Source organism: Solanum lycopersicum, chromosome 10 (assembly GCF_036512215.1).
Source record: "Solanum lycopersicum chromosome 10, SLM_r2.1".
In the NCBI taxonomy this organism is placed as follows: domain Eukaryota; kingdom Viridiplantae; phylum Streptophyta; class Magnoliopsida; order Solanales; family Solanaceae; genus Solanum; species Solanum lycopersicum.
The window spans coordinates 13,161,012-13,168,382 of record NC_090809.1 but is presented as its reverse complement, the minus strand read 5'-3'; positions in this window follow the sequence as shown (position 1 = coordinate 13,168,382).

The window sequence follows — 7,371 nt, the reverse complement described above, 5'->3', positions numbered from 1 at the left end:
TTGAAGTATATCTTGTATTAGGATTGATAGGGTTGGTATGATTTTGAATTTAAATTTCTTGACTATGGTTTGTGAGGTGTTATCTAATATGTAAATGTTATAAGGATGGTGATAACTTATTAATGTGTCTTTCCATGATGTGAATGCATAAATGTACTAACCTCAACTATATGAATTGTAATGAAAGGACTATACTCATGCAATTCTTATTGAGTTATGATGATTATGATTATACAAGGGATAGACCCTATTACCTACATTATGCAATAATGATTAATAAAGACTTTAAAGACATTTTAAAAGGAGCTTAGCTTAGCATAGATTGAACTTGAGAATGGGAGGTGTTGACTTTCCATAGAGGAAGATTCACCCAATAGTTCCACATGAGGTGTTGACTCCCATATGAGGGATACTCATCTTATGGATTCCCATGAGATGAGGCTCCATTTGCCGTGACGCATAAAGAGAGTTCATACTTATCTCTTAGTACTTGAACTATGTTGCCCCCATAGGAAGACTAGTTACTGGATCCACCAAGAAATCGACATTTTTTTATGTTTTACTTTGGCTAGTAGACCACCTTCCATCGGTGTAAGGTTTTACAACACGGATACTACACTTACCTCTTGTGGGCTATGTCAGCTAAGGCGAGTGCTCCCTAAACTAAAATGAATAAATGAAGTACAAACCAACAAAGGTGACTTAAGAGGTTTGGCTTAGCTTAGGTCGGGGTATGGGACTCTACATATGCCTTAAACTAGTTTGCCTTGAAGGAAGCATTAGAAGGTTGTTCTTATATATGAATTTGCATATAATTGTACATGTAATGTATATGATGATCTTGCACATTGATGATACTACATGATTATTGGGTTCACTTACGAACTTGTGTTGATCTCTATTACTAAATAATTATGATATTCACTCTTTATGATATACTATGTGATGTAGGAAATTAGTTATGAGTCTTGTTGAGTTTATTTGATTCAGTAAGGTTATGGGATATTGCTTGTTCATTGCACTAGTTGAGTTAATGATGGCTCAGGGTTAATTTTCTTGCATTGGTTCTGTTATAACGAACTCTTATTCATGCTTGTGGCTATTATAACTTGATGTTAGAGTTACCTCGAATATGTGTTCAATTATGTGATATGCATGTTGAATTGACTAGACTTAACATTGTTTGTCTTCGGATGTATAGGATTTTGACTCAATGAATATGTCTTAATGATTGGTATGGTATTCTTGAATGTTCATAAGTCTTTTCAAAGTAAATTGCATAGTTCAATGAATTAACCCTTTTTAGAATGATTTCTTGATATGTGTGTATATAGTGTCTTACTTAGTAAAAGCGGTGTAACAACCCCATTTTCTCTCTTCTTGTCTAACATTTTATGTTCTGGTCGTTGATGGGATTTGAGATGACTTTGAAAGAAGACTTGGAACTGTCATTCGTCCAAGTTTGGTAGGTCCTCAATCTCCGAGAGCAATGCCAATATCAAGCTTATGAAGTTTCTAGTTTTAAGACTACTATGTTCTTTCCTTTTTTATTTGAGTACTAAACATTGTATAGCCTATATGTGGATTTGTTACATTAATGTATGGGCTAGCCCCATATTGTTCTACTTTTGTAGATGATTATGAGATGAGACATCCATTTGAGACTATGTTATATCTTATATATCTGTGTGTAATAAAAGTAGAAGACTATGCAATCTTCCTATACGAAGGGTCTATGTATACTCTATATAAATATTATGTGTATGTAGAGGTCTATGTAAACCTCATTGTAGAAGTAACGAAAAAATTTAAAGTTTTTGCATTTTGGACCAACGTATGTAATATTGTAAGCTAAGAGGCTAGTATTAGTCGTCAAAGAGGACGAAGACGCTTACTACGTCTAAGGGTGCTCCCCGGATGTGACACTTAACTCTTTATGAAGGTGTTATATCAAAACATCATGAAAGCATGTTTCTATACTAAATGTCCCTCTTTTCATGTTTTTGTCATGACTTTCATACATAATGCATTCAATGTGCTAACCCCTTCTTTTCTATTTTTGACTAACGTGTAGGGAATTGAAAGTCTTTATATGCCATGGAGGATGGATAGGTTTCTAAGGATTGAAGATGAAGTATTGGTGAGTCCTCATTGATTTGACGAATATACCCACATGTTCCTTTTATGTCTTAGTATTTATTTTAAAATCTTGTATAGGCTTAGTCCCTATGTTGTACATTCAAAAAATTATATGGCTTATATGGGACATTTTAAAGTGAGATATTTTTAATGAATGTCTTCCACCTGCGTATTGAATGAAAGTATTTCTTCACTTGTGAAGAATATTTTTAATTCTTACTTATTTCTAAAGTATATTATAAGATGATTGATACAAGAGGATTGAGTGAGACTTGTTGAAGTCTCATTCACTGTGTCCCAACTTGAGGGATTCCCTATCTTGTAGCGTATATCTTCGCGGTGTGACAAAGTTTGTATCAGAGCATCAGGCTTTGAGAGTGTCTTAGTCATTTCATAAACCACATATAGTAGATTCTTGTTCATAATGTGAAGAATGCCACATTACGAGTAAGAGGTTATGGGTGCTAGGAATGTTTCACTTCTTCATTCTACAAATCGTGCCTAAGAGTTTTGTTGAAGGTGTCATCACCTTTTTCCCTTTTGTGATGGTCCTTGGAGTGTGGCCTTTGAGGAGTTTCGGTGAGGGAGAGAAAAAGGTGAGACGTGACTTGTGAGATGGGATATAAAAAGGTTTTGATGTTGACCTTAGGTTGGTTGAGTTACTTTTTTAAGAGTAGTGTCATTGAAAGAAATGGTGACGTCTAGTGTTATAAAGGTGGAGGATTGATAGTTGAGATAGTTTGAAGTTCTTTTGATTCTACCTTAGAAAGGAAGGTTGTAGTGTTTGAAAGAGTAAAGGTGAGTTTGTCCATGTAAGGGTGATGTGTCCTTGAGGGACATCCTTGTAGTATGCTTATGTTGACCTTAGATTGGGTTTCTCCTAAGTGGGGGAGTATGGTTAATAATATAGTTTTTGGGAGTGAGACATCATTATATTTTACTTATGTGCTTATTCAAGCTTAAACCTTCGAGTTCCTACTGACTTGGTTTATGTTGGAGCCTTTTGTGAAAAATGAGTTTCCAAAATATTTTCCTTTTGATATGCATGTTTTAGTTAAGATCTTGTTAGATGAGAAAATGAGTTTTATGCATGGTATTTCCTCATGCTTATGTGCATTTAGTCTAGGTTATTATTTTCTTCATGAGGAAGAAATAGTGATCATGTCTAAATTTTTATAAGAGGTTGATCTTGTTGAGCATGCTATTGTGTTGTTGAGAAAGTTGCATATTGAGATTCTATGAGAAATTCGTTAAATTGTACCTTATAGAAGATGTTGCGTGAATTTTCTTTCATGAGAACTTGCACAATGTGCTAAATGATGTTTAAATGAGTATGGTGTAGTTGATGCATAAGGAGTTGATAGATGTAACTCTATTTTCTTGAATTGCATGAAGTTGTTTGATGTCTTTTATATGGAGTGATGTTCCTCCTAACTATGAGTTCTATTATAATATTGTGTACTTGAGTGTGGGTTGTAATTCTTTGGGTGTTATCCCCTTAAATGTGAAGTGTCATTCGAGGACAAATGTTCTCAAGTGGGGGAGAATGTAACTACCCAAAAATGAACTATGCTTATCTTGAGTTTCACTAGTGTTCTAAATGATGTTTATTATCTTAAAGAATGTGTATTTGAGTTTTCAAGTCATTCGGATTGAGTTTGAAGTCAAACGTCATGGGACGACCAAGACTTTCAACGGATAGTACTTATGTTCTTATGTGTGTATGTCCTGAGTTTTAAGGTCTTTAATTTATTTTTTATGTAGTTTCGAGGCAATATATGAGGTTTGGAAGAATTTTGATGCCAAACGTCCAAGAACGTTGGGGGCATTTGAAAGTAAGTCTTTTGACGTGCTTGTGTGATTATGTGTTCCTTTGCATGTTTTATAAGTTGTTTGATGTTGGAATTGATGGGGTAGGTCCCTAATATCTCTACGTAAGTATTTAGGGATTTAACGTCCGGGAATGACTCTACCTAGGACCCACAAGGGGCCCTAGAAGAGGATCTCGACTCAAAGAGGCCGACTGCCTGGCAGTTGCAATCCACGACCCCCAAACGACGGCCAGTCGATCAAACGACGGCTCGTCGATGGGTGGCATCAATGGATACATGTATCCTTAAGTTTTAGGAGATAAAAACCCAACCAATGGACCACAATAGATGGGGCATAGGCCACTCGACGGTTCATTGATGATGGGGCAACGATGGGCACTGCACACTGCTTGCAATTTTCTACAAGCTTGGGGTGTTTTGTGAAAATTCACCCCAAGTCTTATATATTGCGAGATGGTTTATTTAGGTGTATTTGGGTATTTTAAGAGTATTAAATTTATTTACTTCTCATTTATACCCTAACACCTATGTGAAAATCCTTTGCCTCCCAAACTTTCTCCAAAAACCTCCATGAGAGCTCAAGATTAAGATGGAGCTTGATGATGGATTTTCAATGGAATTTCTTCTTCAATTCTCTTAGGATTCTTCTAATAGGTTATGGTAGTTCTTCATATAAGGCTTTCTATCATATTAGAGTCAATTACAAAGATGATTTCAATGGTTTCAATAAGATGAAAAGATCCAATTTCTACTCTAAGTCATGGGTTCTTGCATGAAACATTTTCAAACATTAAGATATGATATTAATGATGTTTCATTTATGTTTTCCAAATAAAATATACATGAACATTTGACCTTCCCATATCTCTATATTTGTCAATAGCATGGTGAATTTGTCATGACTTGATATAGTGAATATCATGTGTAGATTACTTTGGGCTATTTATTTATGTAAATATTATGTTAGAATGGTATATAGGGTGCCTTAAATTTTCATATTTTTTATTGTTGAATTGTTGGGTTGGAATTTTATTGATGGCTATTCATAAGAGCCTTTGTGAGTTGATTTGATTGAAATGGCTAAGGAATGTTGATGTTGATGATACAAAGATGGTAAGTTTACTTGATTCTCTATATTGTGTAGAATTGATGTAGAGTTTTATAGAATTGCTATCGATTGGTATGGCCCACTTATGGTGGCGATGTTTATGTCTTGATTATGTGATGAACATGGTCTTCTTGGCATTATTTTTTTAAATTGTAGTAGTATCATATTAGGGCTTATACAAATGGATAGTGTGAAGTTGATTATGTGAAGTAATGGTATTTTTTTAAAGATATTATGACTTATATTATTATGTAAAGTGAAGTATGATGTGATATATTTTTTATTTGGTAGAATTGTGAGGATGTGAAGTGTAGTGCACTTTTAATGCTTATGTGAGCTTATATGGATGATAATGTTGTGATTCTTCCTTTAGTGATGGTATAGAAGGATAAGAGGTATAAGAAGTATATTATGTGATAATGTTGTGTATAAATGATTGATGTTCAAGCATGTTGTTCTTAAATGACTATGTGTGGTTATGGTAGACTATGATGAGTTGCTATATGTAATTATGTGGTATCTTGTGTTGTAGTCCCTACATGGTACTTAAAAGATGAATATTTGATATGATGAATAGTGTTTATTGATGTGGTAGACCTAAGTTCCTCGTCTTCATGCATGAATAATATGTAAATATATGATCTCTTGACTTGGTAGGATAAAGCATCATTGTCTTGTGAGTGTACTAGTGATTGATATATGACTTTGAAAATAGGAAAGAAGGTCATTACTTGGAACCTTTTAGAAAGAAGGTTATGATATCCTTGATGTTAAAAGTCGTAATGGTGTCCTTCTCGTCTGAATGATGGACTTAGGGGTAGGTTGGTTGGAACGATATGAAACCATCTCTATGAAATTCATTGAGCTATCCTATTTGACTGTTGGGTGGTAGCCCTAGTGGACCCATTCTTGTTAAGGTGTATTATGATTTGGTTATGACTTCTATATGGTACCTCTTCATATGCCCTTAATTGAACTTACTTTATGACAATAAGGCTAGCCCCGAGTGAATATGCTTGGGTAGTAGCTCAACTTAAGATGATAGTGGAGTAGACAGAAGACCTTGATATTACTTAACCACGTGCCTATAAAGGATGTGTCCTCGTTCTATCCTACGAAAGTGGAACACCCTCCATTATTGTAGGGTTTGACTCGGATTCCATTCCTAGCTAGTATGTTGTATGTCGATGTATGCCTATTCTCATGATGTGGGATACATTCTAGTGTTAGATAAGTTCTACAACGATTAGGTAGTGTAATGGGACTATATCCAGACATGGAATGATTACACTTTGAAGATGTTAGGATGTAGGTTCCCTAGGTCTTCCCAAGACCATTATGTGATGTCCATACATGGTTTCCTCTCTAAATGTTTTTAATGAAAATATGGTTTCTAAATGAAGTTTGTTTTATGAAATGGTACTTATATAGGGTAGCTTTGGGGATTGCATAGGTAGGCTTAAAGAATGTGTATGGGCGGCTTGTTCATGATTTAATTCGGTGAGTCTTAGAGCAGCCTTAGGTTGGGAGTTTATATGATGTAAAGACTTCTTGTATTGAATATGGAAATTGTGCTATGTGATGTATTGAATATCTTACTTTAGGTAGTCTTAAGGATCATCTAGGTATATGTGAAGGGGTTTTATGGGTGGCGGTTCATAGCTTAATTAGGTGGGTCTTAGGATAATCTTTGGTAGGGGGTCCATGTGAATATCCTAATGTGATTGAGGTTACTAAAAAGGGTTTTATATGTGATTATTGACTTATGTTATATAACTTAAACTCTTTATGAATCTTGTATATTAAAAGGTCATGAAAGCATGTTTCTATACTAAATGTCCTCTTTTCATGGTTGTTGCATGACTTCCATACTTAGTGGATTAAATGTGCTAACCCCTTCTTTTACCTTTTTGACTACATTATAGGGAACTGATTCTTCATATTCCATGCAGAATGGATAGGTTTCTAAGGGTTGACGATGATGTATTGGTGATTTCTCATTGATTCGAGGACAATAACTACATTTTCCTTTTATGTCTTAGTCTTTATTTTATAGTTTTTGTGGGCTTAGTCCCTATGTTGTACATTCCAAGTATTAGATGGTTTATATAAGACATTGTAAAGTTAGATATTTTTAAATAAATCTTCCGCTTGAGTATTTAATGAAAGTATTTCTTCGTTTGTGAAGAAAGTTTTAAATTCTTTTTTTTATTTTAAAGTATATTATGTGATGATTGATACGAGTGGCTTGTGTAAGACTTTTTGAAGTCTCATTCGCCGCGTCTGACCTAA